At 47.4% G+C, this 23,411-nt stretch overlaps 1 protein-coding gene and 1 pseudogene across 4 annotated transcripts in view; one reads left to right on the top strand and one right to left on the bottom strand.

The window, feature by feature from the left end:
- The window catches only part of LOC127577400 (RNA-binding Raly-like protein), a 666,428-nt gene that overhangs the window by 128,157 nt on the left and 514,860 nt on the right, over positions 1 to 23,411 (bottom strand). The window lies entirely within an intron of this gene.
- LOC127577547 (uncharacterized) lies at positions 260 to 332 on the top strand (annotated as a pseudogene).

Raw genomic sequence — 23,411 nt, 5'->3', positions numbered from 1 at the left:
TCCCGAGGTCAGGATCGAACCTGGGACCCTGGACATATGAGGCAGCGATGCTAACCGCTGTGCCACTGTGACTCACCAAACAGTGACTGTTGCCTGACGTATGACATTCAATCCTGATGTTACACAGCTTGAAACTGAGTCGGAGGCAGCAGCTGTCTTTATAATTTCCGTATAATTCATGTACGAGAGTATCAGATCTTCACCTTTACACTTAATAAAACCTGAGCTAAGTGTAGGTAACTTTAAAGGGTCAAGTCATTCCCTAGTGGCCTTACAACACACAAACAGTTAAGGCATTGTCAACTACTTAGTGGCATCTAACTATGTTTTTTGACTAAAAACCAGCTACCTGTCTCAGCACGGCTGACTGATCAGGCTAACCAAGATAAAACATTTTATCTTCTAAAAAAAAGCATACATTGGAAAAGCGCTATTTATTAAACTCTTAATGGTGACTACCAAAGTAAAACAAACAAAGAGTGCTACGACCGTATGCACTGGGTACCATTAGCTGCCAACAATTAATGGTTATTGAATTTAAGCAAGTCAGGAACTGTACATTCTGAGCAGACTATTTGCAGCAGGAATCATAAGATAGGCTGTTCTCTTTTGTTCATTTAAAATCTATATTATAACAAATGCCCACAGGAAACAGTATCATTGAGAGCTGGAAAACTCAGCGATCAAAGCATCACATGAAGACACATTGCTTGTGATTTCAATGCCGTCTTCAGACTGTTAATAAAGCGAGGAAGTATCCATTGAGCTGGCAACATCTGTTTCTCCTGTCCGTCGATAGGAACAAGCTCGCTCAGTTGCTTGATAGGATTGTGCACTGTGTCTAATGCCTCCTTACAGTCTCGGATCACCGTTCCTCCACTGACAATGGTTGAACTGGCGGTGATACTGTTCAGCAGAATGCATCAGACACAGGGTAGCATTCAGTTTGGGAAATTAAATTTGTTTTACCTGCGATCTTCTGTTGCACTGATTTGCTGTATTTGCCGAAACTGCAGCTGATAGTGATCCGAAACTGCAGCTGACGGTGATTTAAAACTGCCTTTGCTTGCAGGCTAACACCTTACCTCATTTTCCGATTGTCCATTAGGTTGTGCAGTGAAAACTTTCCCATGCGTTAGATAGCATTGAATGGTGGCTGGGGTTCAGCAGCTGGAGTCTTGTGGAGGATTTATCTCTGAATCGTTCACAGGACTTCTGCAATAGATCGCTCTCTCGCACACAGACATACACACACTTATGGGCTTGTGTTCAAAAATTGCTGGCTGGCAGGGAGATGGGTCTTGTGATGCAGGGTGCTTCATGGCATTGGTGCCATGGTGTTAGGGGGCGGGAAGGAAGGACGGGGGGGGAGGGAAACGGGAAGGACAAATGAAGACGTAAAGGGGCGGGAACAAAAGCTAACACAGCATAGGAAATCGAAGCACGGCGCATGTTTAAGGTGAGAGGGGAAATATTGAAAGGGGGCTCGAGGGGCAGGTTTTTCACACAGAGGGTGGCGGGTATATGGAACGAGCTGCCAGAGGAGGTGGTAGAGGCAGGAACAATCACAGTATTTAAAAAGCATCTGGACAGGTACGTGGATTGGAAAGGAATAGATGGATATGGGTCAAATGCAGGAAAATGGGATAAGCACAGGTAGACATCTTGGCTGGCATGGACCAGTTGGGCCGAAGGGCCTGTTTCCGTGCTGTATGACTCTGTTACTCTATTAACAAAAAAGCAGGAGAAGGCAATTCAGCCCCTTGTGTCTGCTCAACAAGATCAAAGCCCATCTTCTACCTCACCACCGCTCTCCTGAACTCACCCCATATCCCCTACTAAATAAAAATCTACCTTGATGATTTACAAGAATGTTGCCAGGACTCGAGGGCCTCCTGAGTTACAGGGAGAGGTTGGGCAGGCCAGGACTTTATTCCTTGGAACGTAGAAGATTGAGGGGTGACCTTATAGAGGTGTATAAAATCATGAGGGGTATAGATTAGCTTTTTCCCAGGGAAGGAGTACAGGTTTAAGGTGAGAGGGGAAAGATTTAGAAGGGACCTGAGGGGCAACTTCTTCATGCAGAGGGTACATGGAATGAGCTGCCAGAGAAATTGGCTGAGGCAGGTACAATAACAACATTTGAAAGACATTTGGATATATATATATATAGGTGTATATGTGTGTATATATATATATATATATAAATCTATCTATTTATTTATTTATAGATAGATATATAGAAAAGGTTTAGAGGGATATGGGCCATATGCAGATAATTGGGACTAGATTAGGTGGGCACCATGGTCAGCATGGATGTGTTGGGCCGAAGGGCCTGCGTCTGCACTGCATTACTCTATGACTGTATATTCAACCACTGAGCCCCTTGGGTAGAAAGTTCCACAGATTCACCATCCTCAGGGTAAAACAGTTCCTCGCAGCAGTTAGTATAACGCTATTACAGCGCCAGCAATCCTGGGTTCAATTCCCGCCGCTGTCTGTAAGGAGTTTGTACGTTCTCCCCGTGTGTCTGCGTGGGTTTCCTCCGGGTGCTCTGGTTTCCTCCCACATTCCAAAGACGTACGGGCTAGGAAGTTGTGGGCGTGCTATGTTGGCGCCGGAAACGTGGCGACTCTTGCGGGCTGCCCCCCAGAACACTCTACGCAAAAGGTGCATTTCACTGTGTATTTTGATGTACGTGTGACTAATAAAGAAATCTTATCTTTCTTCTCTTCTCTGTTCCGAATGGCTGACCCCTTATTTTGAGACTGTGGCCCCTTGTTCTAGAGACCCCAGCCAAGAGAAAATAAACATCTTCCCTGCATCTGCTCTGTGAAGAATTTTGCACGTTTCGATGAGGCCACCTGTCATTCTGCTAAGGCCATGAGAGCAGAGGGCAGTCTGCTTCACCTCTCCTCAATGGACAACCCCACCACCTCAGGAATTGATCTGTGCTGCATGCCTTCAATCACAATTGTGCCCCTCCTTCGGCAGGGAGACCAGACCTGTACACAATACCCCAGGTGCCATGTCACCAGAGCCTAATATAATTGGAACAGGGACCCAGGAGAGGGGAGAGGAGTGGTGATTCTCATCCATGCCAAGGCTACAGGGTTTGAAAACATGGAGTTTAAATGAAGCTTGAGGCATGAGATTTTGCACAACGTACTACTGCTCAAGCCTTGAAATACCAGTTAACACAACTCCCTCATGACAAGGAGCAGGCAGCTTGAACCTGCTCCATTACACACGGCTGATCTGCATCTCAACTCACGTAACTGGCCATCAGGAGACACTGAATGGGATCGCTCAAAGGTCCAGCTTACTGACCAGAGTTAGCTAGCTTGGCACACATCCTCCATCGAGAAACAGCTGTTCTTCTGAGGGCTGACAGCCGTTAACTACAGTCGGCTTAGGGGCATGTTGGGTAGAAGTTGGGCAAGCAGACCCCCCCCCCCCCCCCCCCCATGCATTCACCCGATAACATTAGGGATGTCTATTCGTGCCCCTCCAACCCCACTCAATTCCAGCGCATGGCCTAGTCACCTCCAGGCACTTGGTGTTTGCCAATTCCTTGTCTCTCTCTCTCTCTCTCTCTCACACACACACACACACACACACATACACACACACACACACACACACACACACACACACACACACACACACACACACACACACACACACACACACACACACTCACACACCTGGAACTTTGCATGGAGTTTTTTTTGTTCCATGGGCAGAGTTAAAGCACACAGGGTCAAGCTATATACAATTCACTGTATTCACTGTAAACTAATCTGACGAGAAAACATGGCAAATGGTTGCCACAAGTCCATGGGTACCTTAAGGTGCACATTGTTGACTGATAAACTGAGTGTGGTCGGTTCCTGTGTCCTGTGGAAATGGAGGGCTCTCTGTGGATGCTGGGGTCAACTGGAATCCTCAAGACTGAGACCGATAGTTTTAGAGCTAAAGTGTCATACATATAGACCATAGAACATTACAGCACAGTACAGGCCCTTTGGCCCACAGTGTTGTGCAGACCCTTTATCCTGCTCTAAGATCTATCTAACCCTTCCCTCCCTCATAGCCTTGAGCGGATAGACCTTTAAAAGTTGGGTTCACCATGTGTCAGCATAGAAGCAAATCCTTTTGCTCACCAGGCCCATGCCAACCATCTGCACCAATCCCATTGACCAACACTTGGTCCATCGCCTTCGATGCCTTGGTGATTCCAATGCTCTTGCAGATGCTTCTTAAATGTGGTGAGAGTATCTGCCTGCATTCCTCTTTCAGGCAGCACGTTCCCAATTCCAATCATCCTCTGGGTGAAAGAATTCTTCCTCAGATCCCCTCTAAACCTCTTACCCCTTCCTTTAGATCTCTGCCCTCCGATTTCAGACATCTCTGCCATGGTCAAACGTTTCCTACCTTGGCCCTCTCATTACTTTGTATATTTCTATCGTTCACCACAAGTGAAGCACAGCCAGCCTGTGGTATAACTGTTGATACAGCCACTGTGGCTGGTTGAATTCACCTTTCAGTGGACGATGTTTGACTCGAAGCTCAAATCTTGTTACTTGACTAACCCAGAAGAAACCCACAGGCGACAGGGAGAAACCCACATGCAAACTCAGCCAGATGGCACTCGGGGTCAGGATTGAACCCGGGTCTCTGGTGCTGCGAGGCAGTAGGTCTACTCACTGTGCTGCCCTTTGTAAGATGGAGGGAGCATTATGTTAGGCCCTTCCAACAGTCCCTTGATGAATATTGCAGCATGTGCTCTATTTTGGGTCAAATTTGAAAAAAATTGACACGATCAAGTTATTAAAGTATAGTCAGTGTTAATTTGGAATTGCTGACAAGAAAATCAAAAGTAATGCTGATGGGAGTATGATTCTGGATAAAGGGTGGGTTACCAAATAAGTAACAGGGGTGCAGCAAATTTACACTGTTTTTGCAGCATTGAAGCAGCCTTTGCCAACTCTCCAACACTGTTTCAAACAGCACCAACAAAAAACTTCGTTAGGAGTTTGAGGAGATTTGGTAAGTCACCAAAGACTTGCAAATTTTTGCAGATGTACGGCGGAGAGCACTGTGACTGGTTGCATCGCCGCCTGGTACGGAGGCTCCAATGCACAGGATTGCAAGAGGCTGCAGAGGGTTGTAGACTCAGCCAGCTCCATCACGGGCACAATCCTCCCCGCCATCGAGGACATCTTCAAGAGGCGGTGCCTCAAGAAGGTGGCATCCGTCACCAAGGATCCAGGACATGCCCCCTTTATGTTACTACCATCAGGGATGAGGTACATAGGCCTGAAGACCCACACTCAATGATTCAGAAACAGCTTCTTCCCCTCCGCCATCAGCTTTCTGAACGGTCCATGAACCCATGAACACCACCTCGCTAATCGTTTTTCTTTTGCACTATTTATTTTTGTAATTTGTAGTAGTTTTATGTCTTTGCACTGTACTGCTGCCACAATACAACAAATATCACGTCACTTAAGTCAGTGATAATAGATCTGATTCTGAAGGATCTTCATGCTGATGTACTGGTCTGGCATTGTTCAGGTAATGGAGGACACAGTGAAGACCATAACTGCCCAAGGCTCCAGTCACTCGACGTGGTTAGAACTGCTGCTGTTCAGGTCACGCACCTCTGCACAGAGGCTCTGAGGTGAAGTCTGGCAAATCTACGGCCTCCCTCTCTGACACACTTCAAGTCAGCACAGTTTGTCATATTCCTCCTCTCCCATGGGATCGGGCAGGGATGAACATTGCCAGATTCCCAGCATCCAATGGGGAGGGTCAACCACCTGTTCGCCAGGTGAAGGAGACCGTGAAACAACAATTGTTTCAGCATGACCTTCCTGCCTTTATATTCAACTATTGCAGACGATACCGAGATCGGTGGAGGGACAGGCAGCGTCGCGGAGGCAGGGAGCCTGCAGAAGGGCTTGGACAGGTTGGGAGAGCGGGCAAAGAAGTGGCAGATAGAATACAGTGTAGGGGAGTGTGGGGTTATGCACTTTGGTAAGAGAAAGTGTTCCGATTTCCAGGCACATAGGTCCGAAATAAATTAAAATTCACCAAAGCAAAAATACCACATGCATATCAGCAGCAAGACATTCCACATCTATCAGCAAGTTTTTCTGGTCTCAGGGCTATCGTTTCACATTAATATATGAATTAATCAAAAGCAAAATACTGCAGATGTTGCAATTCGTAAATAAGATCATTAAGTGCTGGAAATACTCAGCAGGTCAGTCAGCGTCTCGGGTGATAGAGTCATAGAGAGATACAGGATGGAAACAGGCCCTTCAGCCCACTGAGTCTATGTCAGCCGTCAACCACCCATTTATATAAATCCTAAATTGATCCAATTTATTTTATTTTATTATAACGTCCCCCCAGATTCTACCATTCACCTATATACAAGGGGCATCTATAGTGGCCAATTAACCCGCACGCCTGTGGGATGTGGGAGGAAACCGGAGCATCAGGAGGAAGCTCACGCGGTCACAGGGAGAACGTGCAAACTCCACACAGACAGCACCCGAGGTCAGGATTGAACCCGGGTCTCTGGTACTGTGAGGCAGCGGCTCTGCCCGCTGCGCCACTGTGCTGCTCTGTGTATATTTAAGGCTGAGAGTGAGAGATTTCTAATCAGTGAGGGAATCAAGGATTATGGGGGAAGGGCAGGAGAGTGGACGAGGAATGTTGGATCAGGCATTTTGAATGGCAGAGCAGACTCGATGGGCTGAATGGCCTTCTCCTACTTCTGCATCTCACGCTCTTATGGTCTGTTGCAACCAAAGCTGGTCACTATACGGATACAGAGATTTACCAGTAATTTGGAGAGACTGAAGAAGATGGAAACGCACAGGAACGCAAGAGGCTGCGGAGAGTAGTGGACGCAGCCCAGTTCATCACAGGCACAGCCCTCCCCCACCATTGACAGCAGCTACAGGAGGCGCTGCCCCAAGAAAGCAGCATCTATCATCAAGGATCCCCACCATCTGGGTCACTCCCCCTTCTCGCTGCTACCGTCAGGCAGGAGGTACAGAAGTCCCACACCACCAGGTTCAGGAACAGCTACTTTCCTACAACCATCAGGTTCTTAAACCGACCTGCACAACTCTAACCCTACCTCAGCAACGGAACACCACGGACCACCCCTTTCACTACCATGGACTGGTCTTTGATTGTGTTTGTTTTTGCACTGAGATACTGCTGCAAGTTTTTCATTGTACCTGTACCTCACTGTACTTGTGCCGATGACAATAAGCTCGACTTGACTTGTTCATTCTCCTCCTGACACAGAAGGTTAACCAAGTAACATCATCAAGTAACAGAGGAGAAGGGAACTGATGAGGGGTTTTGACAGAGAATGGAAAGGACAGCTGCTTTCTCCTGCGGACGATTGGTTGCCAGAGGACACAGATCCACAGGAAATGAGAACGTTCTTCACCCAGAGGAATTGTTAAGACTGAAAGCACGGTGGGTAAGCAGGGAATCACATGAGGTAGAAGAGGACTAGTTTGCTGCTTTACGGGGAAAAGGCTGTGGGGTGCAAGCTGGCATGTGAAAAACGGGCTGAATGGCCTCCCTCTGTGCTGTAAGATCCCAAGGATGATTCTTATCTGGCTGTGCACAGAGCTGAATTACCGGCTGTGTTGATAGGTTGGAGTTTAGCTGTCAAGAGCTGCTCCAGCTCAGAGGCATTGCCCGAATACATAGCAGCAGGAGGCCATTCAGTCCACCTACTTATGTTATTTGTGCTTCAACTCCATATACTCCTAATCCTTTGAGATGCCCAGCCATCAAAACCCCATCAACCTCAGTCTTGAACACTCCAAATGACCTTCAACATCCATGGTCTGTTAGAGGAAAGGGCCCCCAGATTTCTGCCACTCTCTGTGTGAAGGTGCGATTCCTGATTTTGCTCTGGGGCAGCTCTGATTCCTAATCATAGTCCCTCGTTCTGGAGTCCCCTACAAAGGGGAATCATTTTCTACCATGTCCGATCCCTTCGATATTTTAAATATCTTGGTGAGTCCAAATCTCGATCTTCTCCACCTTCTTTTTGGACTTCAGAATGGGGTCTTGGTTGAGGTGTTGGCACTTGAGAGCACAACTGGCAGTGTGGAAGGAAATTCCCAGCTGGAGGAAGGTATCATTGGAATGGTCGTGTGGCGGGTTGTGGTGACTGGAATTCTGGATGAGCATCAGGCAATGCACTTGGTGGGGAGCAACACCACTGCCCGCCGTTGGCACTTCCTGGGGACCCCCCTGTTCCAAACTACAGAGGAGCCCCTAACAAAAATCGTGGATGGCAAAACTGTCCCCATTGTTTATAAGTGCTTGAGCTTTTACAGAAATTGGATCACATAGTGCACAAAAACATGACACTACATGATCCAGGCATATTTGGTTTGTGACGTTGTTTGAGAAGTAAATATTATGTAGGGTTCCAGGAACATTTCCCTGCTCTTCTTTGAGGGGCAGCAGGGTAGTGTAGCAGTTAGTGTAACGCTATTACAGTGCCAGCGACCCGGGTTCAATTCCGGCCGCTGTCTGCAAGGAGTTGGTACGTTCTCCCCGTGTGTCTGCGTGGGTTTCCTCCGGGTGCTCTGGTTTCCTCCCACATTCCAAAGGCGTACAGGTTAGGAGCTGTGGGCATGCTACGTTGGCGCCGGAAGAGTGGCGATACCTGCGGGCTCAGTAACGCAAAAAGACACATTGCACTGTGTGTTTCGATGGACATGTGACTAATAAATAAAATTTTAAAAATTATGAAAAAAGATCATGGCATGGGGTCATTTCTGTCTTCCCCAGCACTGGGCTGCAGTGTCAACTTGGATCTTCGGTCCAAGGTCTACTGACCTAGAGGTGGGAGTAGCACCAACCGAGCTCCAGTCGACAACTCTCCGTTCCTTCATGTAAGTCATCGGTATGTGGTGAAAAGTTCAGAACTCAGTGAAGATCCCCCCCCACCCCCCGAGGAACACCACTTGGACATTCTATCCCTACACTCTCTCTCCTCCCTTCCAACCAACTACAGGCACACCACGAGGCCACCCCCAGTGGCACTCTCACTTTCACTGATCAAGCCATGAAAGGGATGGGTTCGTTTTGTGAAGTGAAATTCCATAAACCAAAAAAGGCAGGGCAAAGTACATTGCAGGTGTGTTGATGCAGTGCATTTCTCGGGTGGAAGGTAATCGCTATGGTGAATAATAGATCTGTAAATCGAGGACACACTCCTAAAGAGCCAACATCATTGGAGAAAGAATTTGTAAGACAAACATACATAAATTGAGGAATTACTGTAATTCCTTCTGTGGATTATTGTAAAGATGCAACTGGGTCCCAGCCCTTTGGTGAAGTAAATCACTGTCCTATATTGGACTCCTGTTTCACACCAGCATGGTTGATCATCAACTTCTCAATGTTGCCCGAGCCTGCTGCACAGTTACATTATACAGAGCTCGAAGGTACTGTCCCACAACCACCTATTGACAGTAATTAAGGACGGGCATCAACTTTGCCCTTGCCAGGATTCCTACACCTGGGGGTTAATGGGCATTCTATTCCCAGCACATTCTGCCTCAGTGGACTGCATCTGATCCTTCTCCGAAAACTTGGATACCCTTACTGCATGCATACACGCAGGCAGAGAAAGGTTAATGCTTTCAATGGCAGTGCTGCTTCCAGACTTGAAATGCGTTCAGCATGATATAAGCCGGCGTATGGCTCCGCACTGTCAGTTTCCCTCCTTATGCAAGCTACAGTGCTTCGCAGCTGTGCTCATTCAACGAGCAAGGGTTACACAAAACAGAAACAGTTCAATCAAGTGATGCAGACATTTCCTCAGCTTGGATTCCTTCTGACTTTTAGATCTGCAGTCGGCACTATTTTCTAAATGAGTGTGCTGATTATTTCCCATCTCATTTCCACTATTCAGTGCTAGCAAGCTCATCACTGTGCTGTCAAATCTGTGGGCTCCTTTTATGTGTCTTCTGTGTCTCTGGAATGGGTTGATAACAATATGGAGGCCACATTATCATGGGAGTTACCTACCGCCTTTGCAACACGCTGCTCTCTCTCTCTTGGGAACCACTACTGCTTAGGAGCGGAAATGATCTGTCCAGTGAAGACCTGAGGCACACAACAACCTTCATTTAGATGGCACTATCAGTATGAGAAATGGCCCGGGTCTCGGTTGGCAGTCCGTTGGAAGTGGGTAGTGGATGGCATTTATGGAACATTGAACATTACAACACAGTACAGGACCTTCGGCCCATGATGTTGTGCCGACATTTTATCCTGCTCCAATATTTATCTCACCCTTCCCTCCCACATAGCCCTCCATTTTTCTATCATTCATGTGTCTATCTAAGAGTCTCTTAAATGTCCCTAATGTATCTGCCCCCACAACCTCTGCCGGCAGTGCGTTCCACGCACCCACCATGCTCTGTGTAAAAAACCTACCTCTGACATCCCCTTTATATCTTCCTCCAATCACCTTAAAATTATGCCCCCTCGTGTTAGCCATTTTTGCCCTGGGAAAAAGTCTCTCACTTGATCTATGCCGCTTATCATCTTGTACACCTCTATCAAGTCACCTCTCATCCTCCTCCTTTCCAAAGAGAAAAGCCCTAGCTCACTCAACCTATCCTCATAAGACATGCTCTCCAATCCAGGCAGCATCCTGGTAAATCTCCTCTGCACCTTCTCTAAAGCTTCCACATCCTTCCTATAATGAGGCGACCAGAACTGAACACAATACTCCAAGTGTGGTCTGACCAGAGTTCTGTAGAGCTGCAACATCACCTCGCGGCTCTTGAACTCAATACCCCGGCTAAAGAAGGCCAACACTCCATACGCCTTCTTAACAACCCTATCGACTTGCGCAGCAACCTTGAGGGATCTATGGATGTGGACCCCAAGATCCCTCTGTTCCTCCACACTGCTAAGGCATTTGTTGGGCTGATGTCGTATACGGGAGGGAGAGAGATTCTGAGCTCTTAAAGGAACTGTGGGGGAGACAGAAGGGCTTGGGAGTGAGGAGTCAGATGGAGAAAGGGGATGTAACAGTTTGGACTTGGAGGAACTGAAAGCCACAAAGGAAGCAGAGGGGAAGGAAGGATTTGTGGTGTTGTGGATAGTGTGGAGGATTGTAGAAACTTGCAGAGGGACATTGATAGGATGCAGAGCTGGGCTGAGAAGTGGCAGATGGAGTTCAATCCGGAGAAGTGTGAGGAGGTACACTTTGGAAGGACTAACTCCAAGGCGGAGTACAGAGTTAATGGCAGGATTCTGGGCAGTGTGGAGGAGCAGAGGGATCTGGGGGTTCATATCCACAGATCACTGAAAGTTGCCTCACAGGTGGATAGGGTAGTTAAGAAAGCTTATGGGATGTTAACATTCATGAGTCGTGGGATCAAGTTTAAGAGCCGTGAGGTAATGATGCAGCTCTGCAAAACTCTGGTTAGAATACACTTGGAGTACTGTGTCCATTTCTGGTCGCCTCATTATAGGAAGGATCTGGAAGCATTGGAAAGGGTGCAGAGGAGATTTACCAGGATGCTGCCTGGTTTAGAGAGTATCTATTATGAGACTAAGGGAGCTAGGGCTTTATTCTTTGGAGAGAAGGAGGATGAGGGGAGACATGATAGAGGTGTACAAAATATTAAGAGGAATAGATAGAGTGGACAGCCAGCGCCTCTTTCCCAGGGCACCAATGCTCAATACAAGAGGGCATGGCTTTAAAGTAATGGGTGGGAATTCAGGGGAGATATCAGTGGAAGGTTTTTTACCCAGAGAGTGGTTGGGGCACGGAATGCGCTGCCTGGGGTGGTGGTGGAGGCAGGTACGTTGGTCAAATTCAAGAGATTGCTAGATAAGCATATGGAGGAATTTAAAATAGAGGGATATGTGGGAGGAAGGGGTTAGATAGTCTCAGGCGAGGTTTATATGTCGGCACGACATTGCAGACTGAAGGGCCTGCATTGTGCTGTACTGTTCTATGATTCTATGATTTAAAGACAGACAGCAATGTTATAAGAGGGGACTAGATCGAAAGGGCAAAGGTTTAGAGTAATGCGTAAGAGGTTAAGGGGGGATTGGAGGAGGAATTTATTTCATCCAGAGGGGTGGTTGGAATCTGGAACACACTGTCAGAGGGGGAGATGGAGGCAGGTACAATCACAACATTTAGGAAGGATCTAGACAAGCACAATCAAGGAATGGAAGGTGACTGACCATAGATTCAATGAGTAACACAGTATAGAAACAGGCCCAACCCATCCACGCCGACCAAGGTGCCCATTTAAGCCAGTCCCATTTGCTTACATTTGCCCCATATCCCTCCAAACCTTTCTGTCCCATGAACCTGTCCAAGTGTTTCGTTAAACATTCTAGTTGTACCCGCCTCTACCACTTCCTCTGGCAGCTCGTTCCACATCCCCACCAGCCTCAGGTCCCCTTTAAATCTTTCCCCTCTCGGCGTAAACCTATGCCCTCTCGTTTTAGACTCCCCTACCCTGGGGAAAAGGCTGTGACTATCTCCCCTATCTATGCCCCTCATAATCTTACAAACCTCTACAAAGTCACCCTTCAGCCTCCTTCAGTCCGGGGAAAACAGTCCCAGCTTCTCCAATCTCTCCTTGCAACTCAAGCGCTCCAGACAAGGCAACAGTGCCGTGAAGCTTTCAGCAACCCCTCCAGTTTAATCACATCCTTCCCATAGCGTGGCGACCAGAACTGCACACAACATGCACAGTGCGGCCTAACCAACGAGTGGTACAGCGGTAACGTGACCAAGTGCTGGTAAATGCGATTAGGAAAGAGAGGCACCTGATAACCAGCATGGACATGATGGGCTGAAGGGCCTGTCTCTCTGGTTAATGAATCCATGACTCAATAACTCTGGGAGTCAAAATAGGTCCCTGAGGGGAGTGTAGGGTAAGAAATTGCAGGCCCAGAAATCGTCCCATGGAAGCAATGGTACGTTGAACCAGTGATGCATGCTTATTGTGAAGCTGGCTGAGGATCTTGGCTGAGTGTCTGACTGCATGGAGACACAAGGAGGAGAGAAGCGGCAGTCCATCAGGAGAGCAGGAGTTCTGTTAGGAGAGAAGCGGGAGCCCGTCGAGGCTGGTTGGGAGAGTGTTCTGATGGGTTAGGATTGCAGTCATATGTTGGGGGTTGTGACTGAGCCAGGGTTGGGTGGTGGGGAATGAGCTGGGAGTCACTGACCGTGAGTGAAGCTAACCGGGCAACTTAAAAGGACAAACCTGGAGGTGGTTCCAAGCACCAGATTCCACAGCCTCGGACCCGGTCAGGAAGGTTTCCTTTAAATTACCCCCGTGCATATCCAGGTATCTCTATGCACATGGGAACCTTGAGGCAATCTGGTGACCTTTGAACCTGAAAGGGTCCGGCAATTGATAAAGTTCCATGGCATGCCGCACAAAGATGTCGTGTTCTATGATAAGATTTCTAGGCACAGAGCTTGTGGAGCTCTCAAAGGTGAGGAAGATGACAGATTTCAATGACCAAATGTCTGAGGTAGACGTGTATCTTTTTGCAATGCTGCTGAAGAAAAATTAATCCGTTCTGGTGATGGAGATCATTAGGGTCAGAGCTTCAACTGCAGGTTGTTCAAGACATCAAATCTGCCAGCTTTCTCGATTTCAGAACTGCTCACTCCACCTCTGATATTGGTTTGGTTTCTCGCTTTCCATGAGTACAGCCTGACCTGTCCGACGTGTCCTACTGTCCTGCATTTCACAACCTTTATTTTCCTCACAACTTTCTAATTGCCCTGATTTCTTAGCTTTTAAGTTCTTTTGTTCAGATTTTCTCTCTCCAACTGCCCTCGTTGGAGAGAGAAAATCTGACCAATTGATTGACCAATTGATTGAGCAAGTGAAAATCACAATCTTCGGATCTAAAATTCCTGCGTTCACAATGCGGACTCCTGTGCACTGGATGAACCAAATGCTCACAGGAAGATCTCTTTGCAAAGCCACCCTGGACATTCTCTCTTCTCCCCCCTCCCATTGGGCAGAAGATACAAAAGCCTGAAAGCACGTACCACCAGGTTCAAGAACAGCTTCTATCCTGCTGTTATAAGACTATTGAACGGTCCCCTAGTACGATAAGGTGGACTCTTTATCTCACAATTCACCATGTTATGGCCATGCATCTTATTGTCTGCCTGCACTGCACTTTCTCTGTAACTGTAACACTTTATTCTGCATTCTGTTATTGCTTTTCCCTTGTACTACCTCAATGTACAGATGTGATGAAATGATCTATATGGATGGCATGCAAAACAAAGGTTTTCACTGTACCTCAGTACATATGTGACAATAATAAACCAATTTGCCAAGCACATGTCTTCAGTCTGGTCGGGCAATCCTGCCACTTTAATTCTCCATCCCACTCCCACAGATCGGACCGTTGGTGCTGTTACAATGAGGCCCAATGCAAGCTCATGGAACAGCATCTCATCTTCTGCCTGGGCACGCCGCAGCTTTCTGGACTCAATATTGAATTCCACAACTTCAGCTGACGTGATTTCCCTGTCTGTATAAATGGTCTGTATTTGATTGGATCAGATCGGACAAGGGAGCGGGGAAGGGAGCGAACACCAAGTCTAGGGAACAGATTGAGGACTTCAGGAAGGGGTCTAGGTTAGACCACACTTGGAGTAGCTCTGCAAAACTCTGGTTAGATCACACTTGGAGTACTGTGTCCAATTCTGGTCGCCTCATTATAGGAAGGATGTGGAAGCGTTGGAAAGGGTGCAGAGGAGATTTACTTGCATGCTGCCTGGATCAGGGAGTATGGATTATGAGGAGAGACTAAAGGAGCTAGGGCTTTACTCACTGGAGAGAAGGAGGATGAGGGGAGACTTGATAGAGGTGTACAAAATATTAGGAGGAATAGATAGAGTGGACAGCCAGCACCTTTCCCAGGGCACCAATGCTCAATACAAGAGGGCATGGCTTTAAGGTAATGGGTGGGAAGTTCAAGGGAGATATCAGAGGGAGGACTTTCACTCAAAGAATGGTTGGTGCATGGAATGTGTTGCCTGGGGTGGTGGTGGAGGCTGATATGTTGGTCAAGTTCAAGAGATTGTTAGATAAGCATATGGAGGAATTTAAGATAGAGGGATATGTGGGAGGAAGGGGTTAGATAGTCTTAGCTGTGGTTTAAAGGTCGGCACAACGTGGTGGGCCAAAGGGCCTGTATTGTGCTGTATTGTTCTATCTATGGTTCTATGGCAGAACACACACCAGTCGTCATTGAGGGGTCAACGGTGGAAAGGGTGAGCAGCTTCAAGTTCCTGGGCGTCAATATCTCTGAGGATCTATCCTGGGCCCAGCACATTGATACAGTCATGGAGAAGGCACGCCAGCGGCTCTGCTTCATTGGGAGTTTGAGGAGATTTGGTCTGTCACCAAAGACTTTTGCAAATTTCTACAGATGTATGGTGGAGAGCATTCTGACTGGTTGCATCACAGCCTGGTACGGAGGCTCCAATGCGCAGGATTGAAAGAGGCTGCAGAGGGTTGTAGACTCAGCCAGCTCCATCACGGGCACAACCCTCCCCGCCATCGAGGACATCTCCAAGAGGCGGTGCCTCAGGAAGGCAGCATCCATCATTAAGGACCCTCAACACCCGGGACATGCCTTCTTGTGTTACTACCATCAGGGAGGAGGTACAAGAGCCTGAAGACCCACACACAACGATTCAGGAACAGCTTCTTCCCCTCCACCATCAGATTCTTGAACTGTCCATGAACCCATGAACACTACCTTGTTATTCCTCTTTTGCAATATTTATTTATTTTGGTAACTTATAGTAATTTTTAAGTCTTTATGTCTTGCGCTGTACTGCTGCTGCAGAACAACAAATGTCACGACATATGTCAGTGATAATAAACCTGATTCTGACTCTGACCGAGGAAGGCCTTAAAGGAGTACCTGCTTGTAGGTCAGTGGATAGCTCAGCAGTGTGCCAGTAAGTCTGCCCCTTTTAACTGAGGCTAAGACAGGCCCCAGCTACGGCCTGTTTCATCTGATGTGTGGTTGACAGTAACTGCGCATTTGCCTTTTGTGGATGCGACATCAAATTCTGTACCGCCAACCCTCCGACACACTCCTTGTGTGCGCCAGCCTTTGAGCGTGTGCATCACATTGAGCGAGCCCTGGCCACATCCGGAGAAGTACGCTGTACACAGGACAAAGGTCCTGGTCACTTCCAGCAAGTGGGTTTTTCACTCCTGTAACACACAATGCGCAGTTCAGGATGACAGAATTCCTAGCCTGGGATGCTTTGGAGATGGAAACACATGGTCTGCGTATGTCTTAAATTCCGCTTGGAGTCTGTGCTGAATTCTACGCGGATCACAGCTAGAATGTATGTTACATTCGCAGATATCTGTTCTCCCTGAAGCGGAGGAGGTTAGGAGAAGACATGACTGAGGTATATAAAATGATGAAGGGTATAGACTGCAGGAAACCTTTTCCCATCTGCCTTGGTGAAGCAGCCAGCATAATCAAAGACCCCACCCACCCGGGTCATTCTCTCTTCTCCCCTCTCCCATCAGGCAGAAGATACAGGAGCCTGAGGGCACGTACCACCAGGCTCAAGGACAGCTTCTATGCCACTGCGATAAGACTATTGAACAGTTCCCTTAGACGATGAAATGGACTCTGACCTCACAATCTACCTTGTTGTGACTTTGCACCTTATTGTCTACCTGCACTGCACTTGCTCTGTAGCTGTGACACTTTGTACTGTTATTGTTTTTACCTGTACTACCTCAATGCACTCTGTACTAACTCAATGTAACTGCACTGTGTAATGAATTGATCTGTACGATCGGTATGCAAGACAAGTTTTTCACTGTACCTCGGTACAAGTGACAATAATAAACCAATAGCAATACCATATCAGAGGTAGATAAAGCTGGAAGGCACAGGTTTAGGGGTAAGAGATTTAGAGGGGAGCTGAGGGGTGCTTTTTCACCCAGAGAGAGGTGAGTACCTGGACACTGCCTGAGAGAGCGGTGGAAGCAGAGTCACTGACATTTAAGAAATGCCTAGACAAGCACTTGAATTGCCCAGGTATAGAAGGCTAGGGGCCAAGTACTGGAAGATGGGATTAACACGGATAGGTGCCCATTGGTCAATATGGAGATGAAGGACCGAATGGCCTGTTTCCACACTCCATGACTCTATCATACCAGCTGCAATTACACTGAAATAAAATACACGATATCTGAAACCTCACGTAACTGTGGACTCCTGCCAGTCAGTGCAGTGGGGGCAGGCAAGAGTTAGTTAGAAAGGTGCAATGGCATGAAAAAAATCTCCCAGCCAAAGACAATGCGTCTCACTCCAATGGGAACAGATGATTGTCTCTGCAGGAACTCAATGCACTTCTGAAAGTTCATATCTCAGGGGATTTCCACACCACCTCTGTATATTTAGTGCTCCACCTGTTCTGCCATTTTTCGCAGGCAAGCAGGCTATTTCTGTGACGTGGATGTTCTGGCAAAGTGAGAGTACATGTAGTCCTGATCTGACATTGCTCAGTGAGGCATTTAAGCCCATCTGTGGCACTGAGCAGGTCAATCAGTCAACAGAGCCTCCATCCAGGGCTGGAGGCTCTGTTGTATGACTGGTTGCCCCATTACAGGAAGGACGTGGAGGCTTTGGAGAGGGTGCAGAAGTGGTTCACCAGGATGCTGTCTGGATTAGAGGGCATGTGCTTTAAGGAGAGGTTGGATAAACTTGGGCTGCCGTCTCTGGAGCAGCGGAGGCTGAGGGGAGACCTGATAGAGGTTTATAAGATTATGAGAGGCATAGATAGAGTAGACAGCCAGTATCTTTCCCCCAGGGTTGAAATGTCTAATACCAGAAGGCATGCATTTAAAGTGATAGTTGGTAAGTTCAAAGGAGATATGTGGAGCAAGTTTTTTACCCAGAGAGCGGTGGGTGCCTGGAATGCGCTGCCAGGGGTGGTGGTGGAGGCAGGTATGATAGAGGCATTTAAGAGGCCCTTAGAGAGGCACATGAATGTGCAGAGATTGGAGGGATAGGGACCACATGCAGGCAGAAGGGATTAGTTTAATTAGGCATTGTTAGTTTAATTAGTTCAACACAACATCGTGGGCCGAAGGGCCTGGGCCTGTACCCATCTTGTTTAGAGGAATGAGAGGTGATCATTTAAACCCCCAGTAATCAAAGTCAGTCGAGTTTATTGTCACATGAACAAGTACATGTATGCACAGGTGCAATGGAAAACTTACTTGCAGCAGCATCACAGGTGCATTGCAACACCTGAGCAGCATTCACAAGAAAATAGAACATAAATTATACACAATTTTTACAAGATAGAACACAATTAGAACAACAAAGTCCATTGTAGTGGAAAGTGAGAGGGGATTGGACAGAGTAGATGAGGAGACAATATGTTCCCCTGCTTGGGGTATCTTCATGTGTGCGAGCAAGGAGTTTCATGGCACCCTGTTGAACATGACTAATTAATTAACTAATTAACTAGAACCAGGAAGTTACAGTCTTGAAGGCAATAAACTCGAATTTGATAAGTCAGGTGTTCGTTACCTGGGGAGGACCTGTATTGGGATGTACATAAAAAGTAACCACGTAATTGCTGTCACTTGTTAAGTTAAGGTAATGATGCTACATTCTGAAATTCAGCCTTGGAAAAATAAACAGAGTTGCATTTACAACTTCAGAATGCAGCAAAGGTAGCTCCTCCAACTCCTGCATTCCTGCGACCCATTTAGTGGCTGATTATCTTGCACATTCGGCATACAGCGCCAGCGATCCGGGTTCAATTCCGGCCGCTGTCTGTGAGGAGTTTGTGCGTTCTCCCCGTGTCTGCATGGGTTTCCTCCGGGTGCTCCGGTCTCCTCCCGCATTCCAAAGACGTATGGGTTAGGAAGTTGTGGGTGTGCTCTGTTGGCGCCGGAAGCGTGGCGACACTTGCGGGCTGCCACAGCACGTTCTCAGTAACACAAAGGGATGCATTTCACTGTGTGTTTCGATGTACATGTGACTAATAAAGAAATCCTGTCTTATCTTTCTTCTTCCCTCTCAGTCCTGAGATGCAGGGTCTCGACTCGAACCATCAACACACACACACCTTTTTTGCCTCCACAGATGCTGCTTGATCTACTGATTTCTTCCAGCATTCTGCATCTTGTTTTCTTGGTAATACACTGTCTTGTCTGTAAGCACAGGGTTACTCGGAGAAATGCATGAATTCTGATGACCAAAGACAGCCCCTTCAGCTACAGAACTGTCTCAGCTGAACTCATTTGACAATGTCAGTAACATTTACATAACCTTGGGCCTCATTAATGTACTTGCTCATTTCAATCAAGACTCAGGGGAGCAGTGCAGATCACCATCAAGGCTGAACAGTGTGGGAGGCAGATTAAGAAGTGCCGATTAAGTGCCGCTGACCTTGAGTCTCAGGAGCTGCAGGACGGTGGTTAGCAGGGAGCGCAGCACAGTTTTGAGGTGCCGGAATGAATGAGCCTCAGCTGACGGCTGTGATAGGCAGTGATCCCGGGGCAATGAAGAACAGGGATTAAGACAAGTTTACGGGCAGGTTCAAAGGAACGAGGCATAACATTTCATCGGTGAAATAGTTGGGAGAAAGATTTCAAAACCTTCCATTAATTCTGCTGCACAAACTCCTCGACTGCGATGTTTTTGAAACTGCCAACAAGTCTCTTCAGCCAGGTGACACACACCACTGCCAATCCACGATATCTGCGTGGGTCCTCGTACATTATGGTGACCAAACATACCTTGGGAGGCTATGCAGTGCTGCCTGCAAATAAACACTGAAAATGCTGGGAACGCAGCGGCTCTGCAAGCTGTGCCAATGTGCCAGGGCATGGTGGATCTCATAAGGTATTGGCACCATGGTTGGCACTGACATCATGGGCCGAAGGGCCTGTTCCTGTGCTGTACTGTTCTATCGCCTTTGCCCTATGTATCAGAGTCTGCAGTGAACCTAACCCATCCCACAGAAAACTTAGCAGGGCAGACCAATGGTTAGGCTGCATTTGGAGGATTGCCTGCAGTTCTGGTTGCCCCCATTACAGGAAGGATGTGCGGCAAAAGTTACAAAATCTTGAAAACGCGCAGCACCAGGCTCAAGGGCAGCAGCTGTTATCAGACTCTTGAACAGGCTTCCTGTGTGGTGAAGGCGAACTCTTTATTTCGCAATCTACCTCGTCGTGGCCCTTGCACCTTATTGTCTGCCTGCAATGCATTTTCTCTGTAACTGTAACACTTTACTCTGCATTGTGTTATTGCTTTTCCCTTGTACTACCTCAATGCACTGATGTGATGAATGGATCTGTATGGATGGCATGCAGAACAATGTTTTCCACTGTACCTCGGTACATGTGACAATAACAAATCACTTACCAATTAGTTAATCTGCTCTTGCATTGCAGTGGGACTTGGACTGAGAATCCTCAAACTCCTTCCACATGAGCCAAAGGCCCTTCTCACCTGGGACTCCGGGCAAACTCAGTGCTGTTGAAAACTTAAGTGATGCAGCTGCACAAATTTTCCCATCACTAAACTGGCATTTATAAAGAATATCTAATACAGGAAGGCATTTTATTGGAATGTCCTTAAACCAACTAACAAGCCACATAGAGGCATATTTAGTCAGGCTGGTCACAGAGGTTTAAAGGGGTATTTTCAAGGGACAGATAGAGAGAGGGAGGGAGAAGATCCCAGAGCTTGAGGCAAGCTCTTCCAAAGGCCAGGCCTTACTATGCTGACGTTATTGTATACCCCTCAATAAACATCACTAATGCGGGTTGTCTAGAGATAGAGAGCTTAGTGGAATGGTGTCATGACAACAACCTTTCCCTCAATGTCAACAAAACAAAAGAGCTGGTCATTGACTTCAGGAAAGGGGGCGGTGTACATGCACCTGTCTACATAAATGGTGCTGAGGTCGAGAGGGTTGAGAGCTTCAAGTTCCTGGCAGTGAACATCACCAACAGCCCGTCCTGGTCAAATCACGTAGATGCCAAGGCCAAGAAGGCTCACCAGGAGGCGAAAGAAATTTGGCATGTCCCCATTGACCCTCACCAATTTTTACTGATGCACCATTGAAAGCATCCTATCTGGATGCATCACAGCTTGGTACGGCAACTGCTCTGCCCAGGATCGCAAGAAGCCGCAGAGAGTTGTGGACACAGCCCAGCGCATCACGGACACCAGCCTCCTCTACATGGACCCTGTCAATACCTCTCACTGCCTTGGTCAAGCAGCCAGCATAATCAAAGACCCCACCCACCTGGCTCATTCCCTCTTCTCTCATCTCCCATCAGGCAGAAGATACAGGAGCCTGAGGGCACGTACCACCAGACTCAAGGACAGCTTCTATCCCACTGTGATAAGACTATTGGAAGGTTCCCTTATACAATGAAATGGACTCTTGACCTCACAATCTACCTTGTTGTGACCTTGCACCTTATTGTCTACCTGCACTGCACTTCCTCTGTAGCTGTGACACTTTGTACTGTTATTGTTTTTACCCTGTACTACATCAATGCACTCTGTACTAACTCAATGTAACTACACTGTGTAATGAATTGACCTGTACGATCGGTATGCAAGACAAGTTTTTTAACTGTACCTTGGTACAAGTGAAAATAATAAACCGATACCAATACCAATAGTGCATGTGAGAGCTTGCTGGGTGCAAATTACCATGTTCCCTACATCACAAAAGTCCACAGGGGTGAACCCGAGCTTCCTATTTCCTGCCACTTTAATTCCCCATCCCACTCCCACTCTGACCCGTCAGTCTGTGACCTCCTGCACTGTCACAGTGAAGCCCAACGCAAGCTTGAGGAGCAGCACCTCATGGTGTCTCTGGGTACATTGCAGCCTCCTGGACTCAACATCAAATTCTACAGCTTCAGGTAGCTCACTTTCTGTCTGTATCAGTCATCCATCTGTGATATTGGTTCAGCTTGGTTTTTTTCCCTTTATCCCTCCCTGGGAGTGGAGGACGTTCCCACCCTGACCTGCTGGGCACGTCCTCCTGCTCTGCATTTCACAACTCCTACATTCTTTTGTCTATGTTCTCCCTCTCTAACTGCTCCCATTCACTCATTGGCCAGATAACCTTGTTTACAGCTTACCCCATGATCACCCCAGTTTTACCTTATCAGAGACATCACCCCCTCCTGCACCCTCCCTGAAACTTCTTCTGTCTCCTGCCCAGTTCTGACGGAGGGTCTTCAACCTGAAACGTTGACTCTGTTTCTCTTCCCACAGATGCGACCTTCTCTCTCCAGCAGCCTGACCTGCTGAGTGTTTCCAGCAACTGCAGATTTTTTTTGATTTTCACTTACAGAAGGACTTCATTGGCCTGAACCCACAATGTGACAACCTGAAAAGATGAAAACTGCAATTTCAATGGAAGTTCAGCTTCCTTTGCAACTCCCACCAGCTTATAATGTTGCCCTAACTGTTAATACACATCGTTCCTTTGATTCTTTCTTTCAGACTTGCTTTGTTTCCTGACTTTATGTTGAGGATTATTCTACAGAGCACCCAGAGTCCACACAACCTTTGGCCTTCAAAAGAATGAAGAGATCTCAAGCTGCTTGTCAGAGGACAAACAAAGGAAGGGCAGAGCAAGAGTGGACAGCAAGTCCATAACCTCCAAGTTGCAGACAAGTCTAACCTGGGCACATTTATTACCACTGGATCAAAGCCCTGGATTGTATTACTTCATAACGGAAACAGCATCACCACATGGGTTGTAGCTGGGTCAGAGAGAACGGCAATAAACAGTGAGCTCAAGAGCACTGTCTGTATCACATGGAGATACATGCGGACATATGAATTCAGAGCTGGAGACACAAGAGACTGGAGACGTTGGAATCTAGAGCAACAAACAAGTTGCTGCAGGATCTCATAGAGTCAGGCAGCATCCGTGGAGGGAAATAGATAGTCAATGTTTTGGGCAGGCACGGTGGTGTAGCAGTTAGCGTAACGCTATTACAGCATCAGAGACCCGGGTTCAATTCCGGCCGCTGTCTGTGAGGAGTCTGTACGTTCTCCCCGTGTCTGCGTAGGATTCCTCCAGGTGCTCCGGTTTCCTCCCACATTCCAAAGACGTACGGGTTAGGAAGCTGTGGGCGTGCTATGTTGGCGCTGGAAGATTGGTGACACTTGCGGGCTGCCCCGCAGAACACTCTACGCAAAAGATGCACTTCACTGTGTGTTTCGATGTACATGTGACTGATAAATTTATTACCTCTCCGAATGCCTCTTAAATGTTGCAATTATACCCACCT

The sequence above is a fragment of the Pristis pectinata genome, chromosome 13 (assembly GCF_009764475.1).
Source record: "Pristis pectinata isolate sPriPec2 chromosome 13, sPriPec2.1.pri, whole genome shotgun sequence".
NCBI classification, from domain to species: domain Eukaryota; kingdom Metazoa; phylum Chordata; class Chondrichthyes; order Rhinopristiformes; family Pristidae; genus Pristis; species Pristis pectinata.
Note: the sequence above shows the minus strand (reverse complement) of the source record. Positions and strands in the feature narration are given on the sequence as shown.